Below are 16,493 nucleotides of genomic sequence, written 5' to 3' on the forward strand. Positions count from 1 at the left end.
CTAATTAAGTTTTTCGAGGATGTATCAAAGGCATTGATCAGGGAAGGGCGGTAGATGTGGTCCATATGGATCGTAATAAGGTATTTATGAAGGGCCCTCATACTAAAATTGTTCAGAAAGCCATTGTCTGTGTGGATAAAACAATGGGCTTACATGTATAAAGCAAAGAGTACTGGATGAAATAATGTATTCTGTTTGGAGGCCAGTGACCAGTACAGTTCCGCAAGGATCTGTTCTGGGACATTTGTTTTTTGTGATCTTTATAAATGACCTAAATGAAGAAGCAAAAGGATGATATGAATGTTGGAGTTGTGGATGGTGCTAAAGGTTATCATAGGTCACCAAACTATATAAACAGGCTACAGGGTTCGGCAGAAAAGTGGCAGGTGGAGTTCAATCCATATATTTTCAAGATAATTCATTTTGGATGGACAAACCAGAAGGCTGAATACAAGGTTAATTGTTGGATACCAATGAGTGTGTATGAACAGAGGGACCTTGTAGTCCAAATACACTCCCAGGGTCATTGCGCAGGTTTATAGGATAGTTAGAAATGCCAATGGGATGTTTCTCTTCATTAATATGGGTCTAAGTTCAGGATTCCAGATGTCAAACTTGGAGTATTATGTCCAGTTCTGAGAACTTCTTTGTAGGAAGGATGTGGAATCTATGGAGGAGATGGAAAGGAGATTTATCAGGATGTTGCCTGGATTGGCAAATAAGTGTTATGAGACTAAATGAGATGGCGTAGAGTCTCGACGTGTAATCTCGACCTCTCTGGCCAGACTTTTAAGTACCCTTTTTTTAACCCTTTGTTTTCAAGTTTAAACTTTTTAAATTTTAGTTTAAATTATTGAGGAACTATTATGGCCATTAATGGTAAAAGGATTAAACCTCAAGCGCAGAAGAAGTTACATTTTCGAAGTGGTGAAGATTTGGGGCCTAAACGACTTGTTACAGCTTCAGGTTTAACTTCTTCAGTGTCTAAACCACAAAGACTGCCTATGGCAGCTAAAATAAATGTCTCCTACTCACTCAGTGAAGGATTGCGCTGGAATTACCCGTTCTCTGGAGGAAGGTGCGTATTCCCAAGCAGTGGATCCCGATTCTGCAAGCCTTTCGATTTTAATGGAGGGAGAACGCAGGAAGACGACTCCATTGTTTGAAATGCATCAGGATTCATTTCAACCTGATGATATGGATTTCCCCCGTGATTTTGCGAAACAAAAAAACAACGAGCTGCGGGAGAAGACCAGCGGCGACCCCCTGGGGAAGTCAGGGTGCCGTCGCTGGGAGTCCAGACGCGCAGTAAAACTTTTAAAATGCCTTTCGTTGAGTTGCAGCAGGAGCTGCAGTTACCTCATTGTGCCACTACGTCAGAGAAAGCAGGGCTGACCTTTTCTGAGTTACAATGTATGCAGTTAAATGCTGTCATTCAACATTTAATGAATGAGATGGCTCAAATGAATGTTAGTATAATTTCAAAATTGAATACTGTTAAAGCACGTGTGGAAGCATCTCATGAAGATTTAAAAAAATTCAGTCTGCCTTTTTGGAATGTAAACAGCAAGTGATTTCTAACACTTAAAAAGTGTTGAAGGTTGAAGAATCATTCATAGAATTGGGAGAACGTGAAGGAGTTAGAGAGGAAAATAGACTACTTGGAGAATCAAAGTAGAAGGAATAATGTGAAAATCTTTGGTTTGCCAGAAGGTATAGAAGGACAAGATCCTATTCGTTTTTTTAAACACTGGATCCCACAAGTATTAGGGCAAGAATTCTTTTCTGGAGGCTTGGTATTGGAAAGAGCTCATAGAGCTTGAAGAAGAACACCTTTACCTGGTCAACCTCCGAGACCGATAATAATTCGATGTTTGAATTATCTGGACAGAGAAGCAATACTTCGACTACCAGTGCAAAATGCGAGGCAACGACAAACTCATTTATTGATTCAGAATAGTAGAGTTTATTTTATCCTGACTTGAGTGAGGAGGTCATTCAACACCGACGTCGATTTAACCCAGTTAAAGAAGCTTTGTGGCATAAAGGTTATAAGTCTACTTTTCGCTATCCGGCAGTGTTGAAGGTGTTTTATGGAGATCATCAATTTTGGTTTTTGAGAATGATCATGAAGCAATCGATTTTGCTGATTCATTGCCTGATATAAGAGGACAAAGACGTAGTCCACCATTGTCTCCAAAAGAAAAATCTGGTTGTTCTGGAAACGGAAGAAATGGCAGAAATGGGAAAAACGGGAATGGAAAGAGTCCAATTTTTTCTGAAATGGGATCTCCGAGATTGGAATCTCTTGGATGAATAGAAGAATTTTCTTATTCTGATTCTACTTTTTTTTGGTTATTACGATATTTTGATGTTATTCATTGTTTGGCTGGGGAGGGTGAGATTTGCTGTAAGTTCTTTACTCGTCATCAGCCACTGGTGGTTGACCCACAACCAATTTTTGTTTAGGGATTACTATCATTTGGTAGTTTTTTTTTGGGGGGGGGAAGTTTTTAAATTAAAAAAAATTCATTCTAGTTAGCCTTTAATTTGTGATTTTTTTCCTCCTTCTGGAGGGCCTATATACGTTGATTTGTGTTTTAATATAAAAATATTATTGGTATTTAGTAACAATTGGAATATAAGTATTATGAGGTAAAATTAGCAGATCTGTTACTCTTCGCTTTCGAGGATAGAAGAATGAGAGGTGTCAATAGAGGTCTATAAGAATATGAGAACCATAGAACTATAGATAAGGTGGACAGCCACAACCCTTTCCCCAGGACAGGAATAGCAAGCACTAGAGGACATATGTTCATAGTGATCGGAGACAAGTTTAACGAAATCATCTGACGTTTTTTGAACACAGAGAGTTGTGGGTGCGTGGAAATCCTTTCTCGGGTTCGTGGTGAAGTCGGAAACATTAGGTGCATTTAGGAGATTCTTAAACAGGCACATGGATGAAAGAAATATAGGTTATGAGGTGGTGGTGGTGTGGGGTTCGTAGCTTTTTAAATAATGAATACAGGCGTCAGTACAATATTGAGGTTCTAATTGCCTGTACTGTGCAGTACTATTCAATGTTCTATTGTCAACGTTCATGAATATTGGCCACTCCCACTGGCGCGTTAGTATTTAGTTTTAAAGAATGTATGGGGAGGCACAACATCGAGGGTCGGAGAGCCTGTATTATGCTGTCATGTTATATGTTCTGTTCTATACTAGTCTGCTGTCATGTTTTATGCCGTTTACGATTCGAATAATTTGCGTATCCCGTCAACCCTCTCAGTGACCCATGCAATTAATTCTGGAATATTCCTGTTTGTCACGAGACATATACTGGAGCGGTGGAGCAGGGGATCCTAATATAGAACACGGATAGTTCAATCGGGCTCTCACCAAAGGGGGCACTTGCTCCGTTAAACGTGTGTTCATATGAAGATCATTTTGATAGGAAGTTGAAAACGTTTTTATATTCAAGTCCTTCAATATTCCCCACAAGCTAAATACCCGGTCCTAATGAACACCCCCGCTTTCATTCTGACCACCAGAGTGATCATGGGGAGAAACACGTAAGTCTGTAGGCACTGTGACTGTAGTAAATACACACTGCTTATTTTGATTATTCCTTGAATAAGGGCTCGCAAATATATCTTTATTTTTTTTATGAACGCTGAAAAGCTCAGCTGAGTTCCGAAAGAATTTTAATGTACCCTGACCAGAAGGATCAACAATGTCCATCTGGCGTTATACTTGGAAGATGATTGAATGGCATCATTCTACTGATCGAATTTCTTTCTCAATCAGGAGAAGAGATTCCACAATCCTCTCCTTTAAACGATAATCGATTCATAATGCATCAGATATTTGGGGTACAACGTATCTTTTGCTTTTTGTGAATTTCTGAGGAAGGGTAATGCGGAAATTGAGAGACAATGGCATACATCACCCACCCACCCATCCACCAACTCACCCACACACATACACACACACACACATACACACACACACACAAACACACACACACACACACACACACACACACACACACACACACACATTCGTGCACAATTTCACTGCGAGTGAGAGAGAGAGAAAGCGAGAGACAGACAGAGAGAGAGAGGGAGAGAGAGAAAGCGAGAGACAGAGAGAGAGAGAGAGACAGAGAGAGAGAGAGAGAGAGAGAGAGAGAGAGAGTGAGAGAGAGAGAGAGAGAGAGAAAGCGAAACTGCCCATGCTTCTGTGTAATCCTACTCCTTAGTGAGTCTTGAAGAATGGAATCTGCCTCATATCTTTATTTATTCCAATTCATCGATCTGCTGCATAAACACTATGGATGTATTCTGTTGTTTATTTTAGATTTGGAAACACCGAACATGTCTTTTCTCTTGTCCACTCCGTTAATACTCTTCATATTTCACAGTTAAAATTTGATTGAATGTTGGTTTCAGTCCCTGGTTCGACTCTCGTGCAGACTAATCACACTCAAAATGGTTTATTTCTGGAGTCTCTGGCGTTGATTCAATTCCACAATATCTGTCTGAGATAATGGTGTTAAACGGAGGAACTGCACATCCGAACAGCATATACGATTTTGTCCTGCATTATGCGATGATGCGAAGTACTCGAGATGGCAGAGGTCGACAGCATCGAGTCCACGCTGCTGAAGATCCAGCTGCGCTGGATGGGTCACGTCTCCAGAATGGAGGACCATCGCCTTCCCAAGATCGTGTTATATGGCGAGCTCTCCACTGGCCACCGTGACAGAGGTGCACCAAAGAAAAGGTACAAGGACTGCCTAAAGAAATCTCTTGGTGCCTGCCACATTGACCACCGCCAGTGGGCTGATAACGCCTCAAACCGTGCATCTTGGCGCCTCACAGTTTGGCGGGCAGCAACCTCCTTTGAAGAAGACCGCAGAGCCCACCTCACTGACAAAAGGCAAAGGAGGAAAAACCCAACACCGAACCCCAACCAACCAATTTTCCCTTGCAACCGCTGCAATCGTGTCTGCCTGTCCCGCATCGGACTTGTCAGCCACAAACGAGCCTGCAGCTGACGTGGACATTTTACCCCATCCATAAATCTTCGTCCGCGAAGCCAAGCCAAAGAAAAGAAAAGAAGATGCGATGATTATGGAGCACCCTGGAACATCCGTAGCACCAGAACATTCCCCAAACCGCCATTTTGACCCAAGGCTCCGTGCCTCCCAATTTACACCCTATTATCTGACACCCCTAGTACGAATTTTGAACAGTGGTAGAAATCCCGATCTCCCGGAGCAAACCCACATAGATCTGTGGAGAATGTACAAACTGCCGACAGATTGCGCGGGACTCGAACCTCGCCCGGTCTTGATCGCTGTCGCTGTAAAGGCATTGCACTAACAGCAATGCAACAGTGACGTGCTTCGCAGAAAACATTTGGTATGGTTCACTCACTATTTCTGGAATTTGCTACCACCATCTCAATCGTGTAGCTCGACGCTATGTTTCCGCATTGCTGCAGATGCACCACAAAACACGTTGTGCTTCTGAACAATCACCAGTGGGAGCTGTATCCAGTTGGAAAAGAACAGAGAAAGGCGAATTAACAAAGCACTACAGATGCTATTCTACATTGAAAGGAAGAAGATAAAGAGAAAGATAGGGAGAAAAAGAAAGATAAATAGATTGGTAGGTGGATAGATGGAGAAAGAGAGAGAGAGAAGGAAAAAGTGGAATGGTTGTGGATGGAAATGGTTTAGGGATGATGGCAAGTTGAAATCTGCGACAGGGATATCGGGCCAGATAAACCCATAAAAGAAAATGATCATGTCCGAGCAGGAGACGAATCAAGCTGGCAGGGGGCTGACATGTAATTTGTTCATGTCCGGTGAGTCGGAGGGAAACAGCCAACAACGTATCAGGTGAATGCCACAAGGTCAGGTCTCCCTTTCGGGAGAAGAAATGCAGCCTTTCTAAAGATATCGACATTGGAAATATCATCTCCTCAGTAAATCCCCTGGCCTAATCTGTGTCGTATTATTTCATGATCAGCAGAAATTTTCTCTTCGTTGCTTATACTCAAATCACCAAAGCTGTTCCTAGTTCTAGACGGAATGTTCTCTTGCAATGAGTAAAAGGTTCCAATGTTTTATTTTTCTACCTTGGTGGTAGTCGATTCCAAATACGACACATTTTCTAGCGACAGCATTGCTTGTTTGTTTTCTCAATTCCCGAGGGAGGGTGAGCATCGCGGTACTTCAGTCAGCTTTGGCATACTGGAATAAATCTTCGACCTATTGAACACGGTCTAAAGTATCGCATCAATATGCATGTATCCACGGATTGCAGTATAACAAGTATAGAAATAATGAAACTAGCAACAGCTGTTGAGGCACTTTCACTTTTGTATGTAGGTTTGATCCTTCTTCCCGTTGTCGCATATGTTTCGACCAGTTCCCAAAGATGCCACAGATGTGAGGGGCTGTAATGTTCAGCAAATGACACATAAGCAGAGGGAGATTGGAAAATATAGAGTCTGAAAGAGACAGAGGCATAGACATCGAGAATGAGAGAAGCGAGATGCAAAAAGGAGAACCGGGATATTGGGAAGAATTCAAATGGATAAATGAAGGAGGTGCATACATCTTGCATGTGACCTACCAATGGGAAGGATCACGATCACGACATGTGAGATGGAAACGCCCCTTCAATTTGCCAAAACAAAATCGAGCTCCTGATCTTCCTTCCTGTCACTTATTTGATCCGACACACAGCACATGGTTCAAGTTGTTGCTTTACCAGGTACCATGATCTCGATCTGGCCCACATTAATGATATTGTTTAAATTCACCGGTGAGTCTTTATTCAAGTGACTATTGTGACGACCGTGACTTCCATATCAGGCAGGTTACCTACATTTTCTGTTGTTTGTTCCAGGCGTCTATGGCGATGCTTCAATGTTGCAGTTTCCGCGTGATCTGGTGGCCGAAGAAGGAGAAACTGTGAAACTAAATTGTAGTTATCTGGCATCATACAATGCTTACACCGCGATCTGGTACACTCAGAATCCCGGGAAAGCACCAAAATACCTACTGAAGATATCGACCTCGAACAATATAGATCGGTCCCATGGAATCTCATTGAGGTTTTCTGCTGACTATCATAAAGAAACTCGGTCGATTCCTTTAACAATCACAGACGTTCGTGTGTCTGATTCAGCCCTGTATCTCTGTGCCATGAGCCCCACACTGCGACAACAAAGCAGCAGATCCGAACAGAAACCCACCATTGAAGTTCAAGCGCATCCAACAGAGGGAGCAGTCGCACCGGAATGCAGAGGAGGTCCAATTCAGAAATTACTAAAGGCATGTTCTGTAAACATTTCCAATTCCAAATCAAAGATGTGAAGATACGGCTAATATATTTGAAGTACTATTTCATGCTATCGACAAGAATAATTCTCTTCAGCGATTGTTCTACATGAACAATAGCTCTTAGTGCGCCTCGATGATCCTGTTTGATTCTTTCCTTCCTGGATGGTAATCTATTCACAATGTACCAGCTTCTTTTAGATAGTCTTTCTCTTGCTGCTGTTCAATAACTGAGTCAGTGTAATGGACACACTTTCTCACAACCACTGGTCTGCTGGGGGTAAGTGAAATCATTTTTGGATGTGCTGGGAGAGGTAGAGAAGATGCTCTTCCTCCCTTTTATTGTCCAGTTTCATTTTCACACTCGAATTTATGAGACGGGGTGGTTGGATGTGGCAGCAGCGCGGAGCCTAATGGCGTAATGAAGGTGGACTCATGACCCTCCTGGGGATTCATGTATAAAATCCGAAATAAATGACTATTTAAAAATATATAAGTATATTATAACCTTCCAAAACGTACTGGTATACTTTTGGATATGGCAACTAGAGGAAGGAAAATGGCAAGAGACAAAAGAAATTGTGAGTAAAGATACAAAGAAAATCGAAGAAAAACAACCTTGCTTGAATATGCAGCCAGAACCTCAGATTCCTAAACCTCTGCGAGTGACACGCATGATGACAGCCTTCTTTCATCTGAAGGCAGCGACACCTGCTGAGACAAACAGGGAGGGAAGTTTGCACCCGGTCTCTCCAGAAACTTGCAGAAGTTTATCCCCGTGCATGCACGAAGGAGACGCTCGACAGTGCCTTTCCAATTTGTGTTCAAATTATGGAACTGCAATCTGACAGAGAAGAGCTGCCAGGAACCCCTGTTGCTTTGACAGCTGGTAATCAATGGAAAAAGGAAGATCAAGAAGAATCGGATGAGGATGAATAAGATGATGAAGAGGAAGTGCTGAATGCTTCGGAATATGAAGCCCCAAATATAATGAGTCAATATCAAGTTATAAGGGATTATAAGGACGTTAAATGTGAAATGTTTAAACATGCTTCACAATTTAATCAAGATAAAGGAACACTTCAAAGAGTTGAACTTAATGGAATATTGTTAAAATGATATGGATATCTGCATGGCTAGAATTGACAGTATCGAATTTTCAGATTCTCTCTGTGAAAAGCAGAGAAAAGAAATGATGGAAAATATGGATATGTTGGACAATCAAAGTAGACGAAACAAACTTAAGTTTGTTGGTCTTAAAAAAATTTTTGAAGGAACTGAAAATCCTGTGGAACGTTTTTGAAAAGTGGAATCCCAGCATTAATGAAGAGAATTTTCTAATTAAAATTGAATTGGAAAGAACTCATAGAGCTTTATGGAGGAAGCCACAGATAAATCAATCATTTAGCTATATTAATTAAGTGTCTGCGATACCAGGGTAATGAAAAGATCTTATTACTCGCAGTTCAAAAAACAAGACAAAATATATGTCCAATGGTTATTGATGGAAATAAAATTTAAATAAGCCGGTGGTGGATAGGAGAAAAGAATTTAATCCAGCGACTGCGATTTTTAGGAAGAAGGGATTTTAGTTTACTTTCACACATCCAACTACTTTAAAGATGTTTTTGGGTAATGAAAGATCCAAGTTTGTTTCTGGATGAGGAGGTAGCGCGAACTAGAATCACTTCCTACATTTAAAGAAGAGCAGCAGAAATTGTTGAGTTTTGAACGAGAAATACAAAGAGAAGTGATAAAAATACAAATCACCCTGAAGAGGGCTGACACGAAACAGATTGTGTTGTCAATAAGAGTTGCAATTGCCTACAGAAACTCAGACTGAAAGAAATGTAATTGATGATGATTGTGAAGTAGGGGAAGATTTATTATTTCCAGATGTGTGTGTGTGTGTGTGTGTGTGTGTGTGTGTGTGTGTGTGTGTGTGTGTGTGTGTGTGTGTGTGTGTGTGTGTGTGTGTGTGTGTGTGTGTGTGTGTTATATATCCCATGAAGAGGAGGGTTTGATGTTTTTCTTACTTCCTTGATGCGTTATCTTCCATATTGAGGCAGCACTCATTCTGTGGAGGGAAATTGAGCTATGGTGTATTTTCTCAGCACACTTTGAGTGGGATTTATTTTATATGTTTATGTAATTTGTTGATTAATTATAAATTATTTTCTTTTGAAAATTCTTCATTTTTCTCCAACGATACGGAGACGAACAGGAACTGGTTAGAATTGATGAAGGAGAACTGGATTGGAAGAGATTTGAATCTAAGAAAATGGATGAAAAGGATATACTAAATCCTCTTAGTTTTAATGTTAATGGGTGAATAATACAATTTAAAGAAAATGAATATGAAATCGTATGAAAAATACGAAATAGATATTGGATTGTTACGAGAAACCAATTTGATAGAGAAGTTGAAAATTAAAAAAAGAAGATATGGTCGACCAATTGGTAGCTTTATCTTTTAATTCGAATACAAGAGGAGTAGCAATATTTATTAAAAAAAATTACTGATCAAAATTGTAGAAACTATAATGGATTCTGGAGGAAGAAATGTTTTGATAAATTGTCAAATTTATTTTGAAATGTGAGCACATATGAGCATTTTGCACCAAATGTCATTGATGAAGAATTTATAAGGCATACTGTTTTTTTTTAATTTTCGGATCAATCTCAGGAAAAGGTTTTAAAATGAGGTGATATTTCATTGTTGACGTTTAATTATTGGATAAATCAGTGAAAACAATAAGGGGTGCTAAAGCGGGTAAGACTAATTTAAGTTTAATGAAGCAATTAAATTTAGTTGATACATAGCGAAAGATGAATCCTAAAGAGAAAGATTATTCTTATTATTCTCATAGACCTATTTATATTCGATAATAGTATTTTTATATATTGGAACAGTTGCGAGAAAGAATTAATAATATTGAATATAAAGCGAGAATATTATCTGATCTATTTCTACTTTTATTGACATTTTCAATTCTTGAGGGAAAGGTGTGCTGTATAGATAATAGTTTAATATGGCATTATTAAAGAGTGTATTTTTGTTATTTTAGAAGAAAATAAATTCAATTATTTTTAGAAATGAATTCTAATTCAGTAAACAATAAATTTTATATTTGGCATGCATCCAAATCGTATTTACGAGGTCGAATAATGTCATTCGAATAAAATTAAAAAAGAATATATAAAATAATCAAATCAATAGAACCACATAGTGGTAAATTAGAAAAGAAATGTACAAAATAATCCTTTTGAATTAAAAAAAAATATATTTAATAAAGATGAAATCTCCAATATCATATTATTCATATATACAGAACTGGAAGTTTATTTCAAAGCACCAAACAGAGATATTAAGAATTAGGTTAAAGGGTTCATAAACATTAAACATTGCAATAGAAAGCAGAACAGACATCTGGAGTGATTAATACAGTTAAAAAATTCGGGACTTCTTACATGTAGACAATAAGAAATACATTATGTATTTGAGGAGTTTGATTCTGAATTATATCACTCAGAATAATAGCATAATTAAACTAGGATTAATGCGTTTTTTAAATAAAAATCACGTTACCTACTTTAAAGAATTAAGAACAAAATGATTTGACTTTAGTATTGAGTTCATTACAAAATAAGAAATCGTCAGGAGAAGATGGATCTCCTGTAGAGTTTTATAAGATATTTATGGACGTTTTAATGAGTTCATTTATGATGGTGCTAAATCAAGCAATATAGGTGCATTCTCTACCAGTACTTTTCAACTGAAATTATTACAGTAGCACCAAAGAAAGATAGAGATTTAATGAGACCAATTTCATCATTAAATATCTATAATAAAATAATAGATAAAAAGTTAGGAAATAGATTCGTAAAGTATTTGTCGAAGTTAATACACATAGATCAAAATCGATTTGTTAAATATTAGAAAACTGCATATACTTTGTTTGATTATTTTAATAACAAAGATTGATTTGCTTAATACATGTAGTTCAAATGATGGGAAATCTGAGTGTTGCAGTGCTTTTAAATGCTGAGAATGAATTTGATAAATTAGAATGAGATTTCCTCTTTAAAGGTTTGGAGAAATGTTAATTAGGATCAATGTGTATAGATTAGGCTAAAATGGTAAAAAATAAACCTAGTGCGAAGGTAGTGACTAATTGTCAGATTTCAACATCTTTTGATTTAACTAGATCAAGTAGGGAAGGTTGCCCACTGTCACCAGCTTTATTCGTTTTAGCAATAGAATAATAGGCTGAATTAATAAGTCAGGATTCCAAGATTGTGGGTATTAAGATAGATCAGGAAGAACTTTAAAATAAATTTATTTGCAGATGATGTTTTGATTTATTGAACAGATCCTTTAAATTCTATACAACAACATAAATTCAGAATAAAATTAAAGAGGATTTGATAAGATGGAATATGTTACCTTTTACTTTAAAAGGTAGAGTAAATTGTGTTAAGATAAATGTTTGACCTCGGATACAATTTTTATTTCAATCAATTCCAATTGAAATTAATCAAAACAAATATAACAAATTAAACATCTATTTTAGAATGTTTTCATGGAAAAGACAAATGGCAACAGTTTCTTTGTAAAATGTAACGTGGAAATATGACTTAGCAGGTTTACAGCTCCCCAATGTTATGAAATATTATATATCTGCCCAGTTGATATTTATTAATGTAATGTATGGTTTCAATAATGTTCCAACATGGGTGAATATAGAAATGAATTACATTGGGGAAATAAATCCACAAGAATTCATTTATAAATGGAATACAAGATTGTTAATAGCGAATAGAGAAACATCCATACTGAAATATTAAATTAAGCTTTGGAATAAAGTTGATAAAGAGATTGGAGGTGAAGGGTTAATTTCAAGAAGAACACCGTTATTTAAAAATAATTTATTCCAATTTCTATGGGAAATCAATTTTTAAAGATTTGGAAAAATTATGGCATTAAGAAAATTAAAGGTTGTTTTGAAGCTGGGATATTGATTACTTTTAGTAGAATGAAGAAACAATTTAAGGTATTTGAATAGACTCGATTATGTTTTTATCAAATAAAGATTTTTATGTGAAGGTGTTGGTCAAGATTCAATATTACCAGCAGAAAGAAGGGTAGAATTGTTATTATTTCAAGTATGCATGATTCATTTTCTCTTACATCGATTCCTACACTTTGGTCCGCCCTATGTATCTAGTTTCAATGCACATGTGCTTCTTTAGCAAAATTTCTTGCAAGAATATTTGTGCTCCTCCAGTTCAGATTGAATATGTCCCGTTGAAAAAGGTCCCGCCTTCACTGGAAAACAGCCCAATTATCAATTAATCAGAAACCATCTATTCTGTAGCTTACCTTCTGTACTATTCTTAAATGCACATGCACGTGGCATTGGTAGCTATCCTGAGATTGCTATCCTGTAGGTCCTGCCCTTTAACATAGCTCCTAATGAGCTAACATACCTTCCAGAACCTCCTCACCCTTCCTGTTCCCACGTGGACCATGACATCCCTCCCTCCTGAGTATCAGTAGAATTCGATCCGATGCAGGCCAATGTGCGGAGAGCCTCGTGACTAGCATATCTACCAATGTGAATATACTCTGTACCTTTATTCTTCTGTATTAGAATACATCTCAGATTCGGTTTCTTGACTGTACTTCTGGATTACGTGTCACCTCCCAAATATACACCTCATATTCTGAATTAAACTTCATCTACTTTTTAACTGCCCACCAGCCCAAACTTTCAAGATGAAATCTTTTGCAAAGGTCCTCACAATCTAAAATTACAGACACTTCAGTTTCATCCGGAAATTTGATAATCCCGCCACGTACAGTTTCAATTTAATGATTGACGTAGATGATAAACAAAAATGGGCCGTGCACAATAGCAAATGTACAAATTACGTCACCTGTGAGCTATTAGCCAATTACATACTGGAGAAACACCATTTCGCAGAAAGAGAAAATTGCTCAGACATATGGACTGGAACATATTACAAAGAATCACGTCTCTCCCATAGGGTCTGGTGGTAAACATCGTGCTGAGATTGTGATCCTAACTAATAATGTCAAGGCTCCACATTGGTTTTCTCCAAAAATTCCCCCTGTGGGAACCTTAGTTTTTGTTCACTTCTGGATACGGAAATATCTGCAATTTGTTGCACAAGCTTATGGTGACAACTCATTGTCACAGAATCATTTAAGCTGATGCTAGAATAATAATGAAATGTAAGAATTAACTGCAGTTACCCATCAGTATTTAATGACAACACTGTTATATGGTACATTTGGTGAACTGAGGAATAGTCAAAATATCTTCTTCATGTATTGAGTAATGGATTGTAAGCGCGATCACGATTCTCTAGTCCTGAGTTCAGCTGATTATCGTAAGAGTTTCAGTTTATTCCTTAAGCCATCTCTGTGATCATTGTATTTGATGCTGAAGTGTTTGTGTGTGTGCCATGACGCAGAGAAGCAGCGGATCCAAACATAGACCAATACCCGGTAGTTCAAGCGAGCAGCCACCAAAAATGACACTTCCTGGGCTAAAGACTAGTGATGAGACGCAGAAGAATTTTCTTCTGTTTATACCTGAATGAACATGGATTTTCATCATGGTGTAGAGTCGAGACATGTAATCTCAACCTCTCTGGCTGGACTTGTATGTCCCAGTTTTTTAACTCGTTATTTTCAAGTTTAAACTTTTAAAGTTTTTTAGCTTAAAGTATTGAGGAACTATTATGGCCATTAATGGTAAAAATATTAAACCTCAAGTGCAGAAGAAGTTACATTTTCGAAGTGGTGAAGATTTGGGGCCTAAACGACTTGTTACAGCTTCGGGTTTAATTTCCTCAGTGTCTAAACCACAAATACTGCCTGCGGGAGCTGATAAAAAGTCTACTACTTACCAAGTGAAGGATGGCTCTGGAATTATCCGTTCTCTGGAAGAAGGTGCGTGTTCCCAAGAAGTGGATCCCGATTCTGGAAGCTTTTCGATTTTAACGGAGGGAGTATGCAGGAAGACGACTCTATTGTTTGAAATACATCAGGAAGCATTTCAACCTGAAGATATCGTTTTCTTCCATGCTTTTGCACTAAAACAACCAGCTGCGGCGAGAGTCCAGCGGCGACCCACTGAGGAAGTCGGGGTGTCGTCGCTCGGTGTTCAGACCCGCAGTAAAACCTCTAAAATGCCTTTTGTTGAGTTGCAGCAGGAGCTGCAGTTACCTGGTTCTGCCACTACGTCAGAGAAAGCTGGGCTGAGCTTTTCTGAGTTGCAATGTCTGCAGTTAAATGCTGTCATTCAACCTTTAATGAATGACATGGCTCAAATGAATGCTAGTATAAGTTCAGAATTGTATGCAGTTAAAGCACATATTATGAAGAATTTAAAAGATTTCAGACTGCTTTTTAGGCCTCTAAATAGCAAGTGGTTTCTAACACAGAAAAAGTGTTAAAGGTTGAAAAATCAGTTACAGAATTGGGAGAATGCGAGAAGGAGTTAGAGAGGAAAATAGGCTACTTGGAGAATCAAAGCAGAAGGAATAATGTGAAAATCGTTGGTTTGCCAGAAGGTATGGAAGGACAAGATCCTCTTCGTTCTTTTAAAGACTGTATCCCACTAGTACTAGGGCAAGAATTTTTTCTGGAGGCTTGGTACTGGAAAGAGCTCACAGAGCTTTAAGAAGAACACCTTTACCTGGTCAACCACCGAGACCTGTAATGATTCGATGTTTGAATTATTTGGACAGAGAAGCAATACTTTGAGTACCAGTGCAAAATGCGAGACAACGACCAACTCCGTTATTGATTCAGAATGGCAGAGTTTTTTTTTACCCCGATTTGAGTCAAGAGGTCACTCAACTTCGATATCAATTTAATCCAGTTAAAGAAGTTTTGTGGCATAAAGGTTATAAGTCTACTTTTCACTACCTGGCAGTGTTGAAGGTGTTTTATGGAGACCACCAATTTCTGTGTTTTGAGAATGATCGTGAAGCAATTATTTTTGCTGATTCATTGCCATATATAAGAGGACAAAGACGTAGTCCACCATTGTCTCCTAAAGAAAAATCTGGTTGTTCTGGAAATGGAAGAAATGGCAGAAATGGGAAAAACGGGAATGGAAAGAGTCCAACTTCTTCTGAAATGGGATCTCCGAGTTTGGAATCTCTTGGATGAATAGAAGATTTTTTAATTCTTATTTTACTTTTTATGTTATTATTATATTTTGATGTTATTCATTGTTTGGCTGGGGAGGGATAGATTTGCTCTAAGTTCTTTACTAGTCATTAGCCACTGGTGGGTGACCCACACCCAATTTTTATTTAGGGATTACTACCTTTAGGTAATTTTTTTTGGGGGGGGGGAATTTTTAATTTTTTAAAAAATTTTCATTTTAATTAGATTTTAATTTGTGTTTTTTTTCCTATTGGACGGCCTATATACGTTGATTTGAATTTTCATATAAAGATAGTATTGGTATTTATTAATAATAGTAGATATGTCAAAGTTGAGGTTTGCTACTTTTAATGTTCGAGGTTTAAATTGTCTGATCAAGCATAAGCGAGTCTTGGCGTATATTAAGAAAATGAAAATTGATGTTGCTTTTTTCAAGAAACACATTTGAATGTCAAGGAAAGTATGAAATTAAAGAGGGAGTGGGGTGTGCATGTATATTCTTCTTCATTTAATTCCAGGGCTAAAGGTGTAGCAATTGTGATACATAAAAAATTATCTTTTGAATTACAATCAATGGAGGAAAAGACAGTATGTATTCTTAAATTGAATTGTCAGATTTGTAGTGAATTCTGGACTTTACTTAATAATGTAGATGATGGAATATTGATTTCAGATATTTTTTGTATTTGGGACAGGCAAATGATAATATTTTAGTTGGTGGTGATTTTAATTGTGTTTTGGAACCTTTATTAGATAAATCTCCGAAGAAAGTTAAGAAATCTAAGATGGCAGTTCAGGTTCAAGTTTTGATGGAAGTTATTAATTTAGTAGATATTTGGAGACGTCTTAATCTGACAGAGAAAGATTTCTCCTTTTATTCATCTAGACATGAATCGTTTTCAAGGATTGACTTTTTTTTAGTATCGG

This window comes from Narcine bancroftii, chromosome 5 (assembly GCF_036971445.1).
Source record: "Narcine bancroftii isolate sNarBan1 chromosome 5, sNarBan1.hap1, whole genome shotgun sequence".
Lineage (NCBI taxonomy): Eukaryota > Metazoa > Chordata > Chondrichthyes > Torpediniformes > Narcinidae > Narcine > Narcine bancroftii.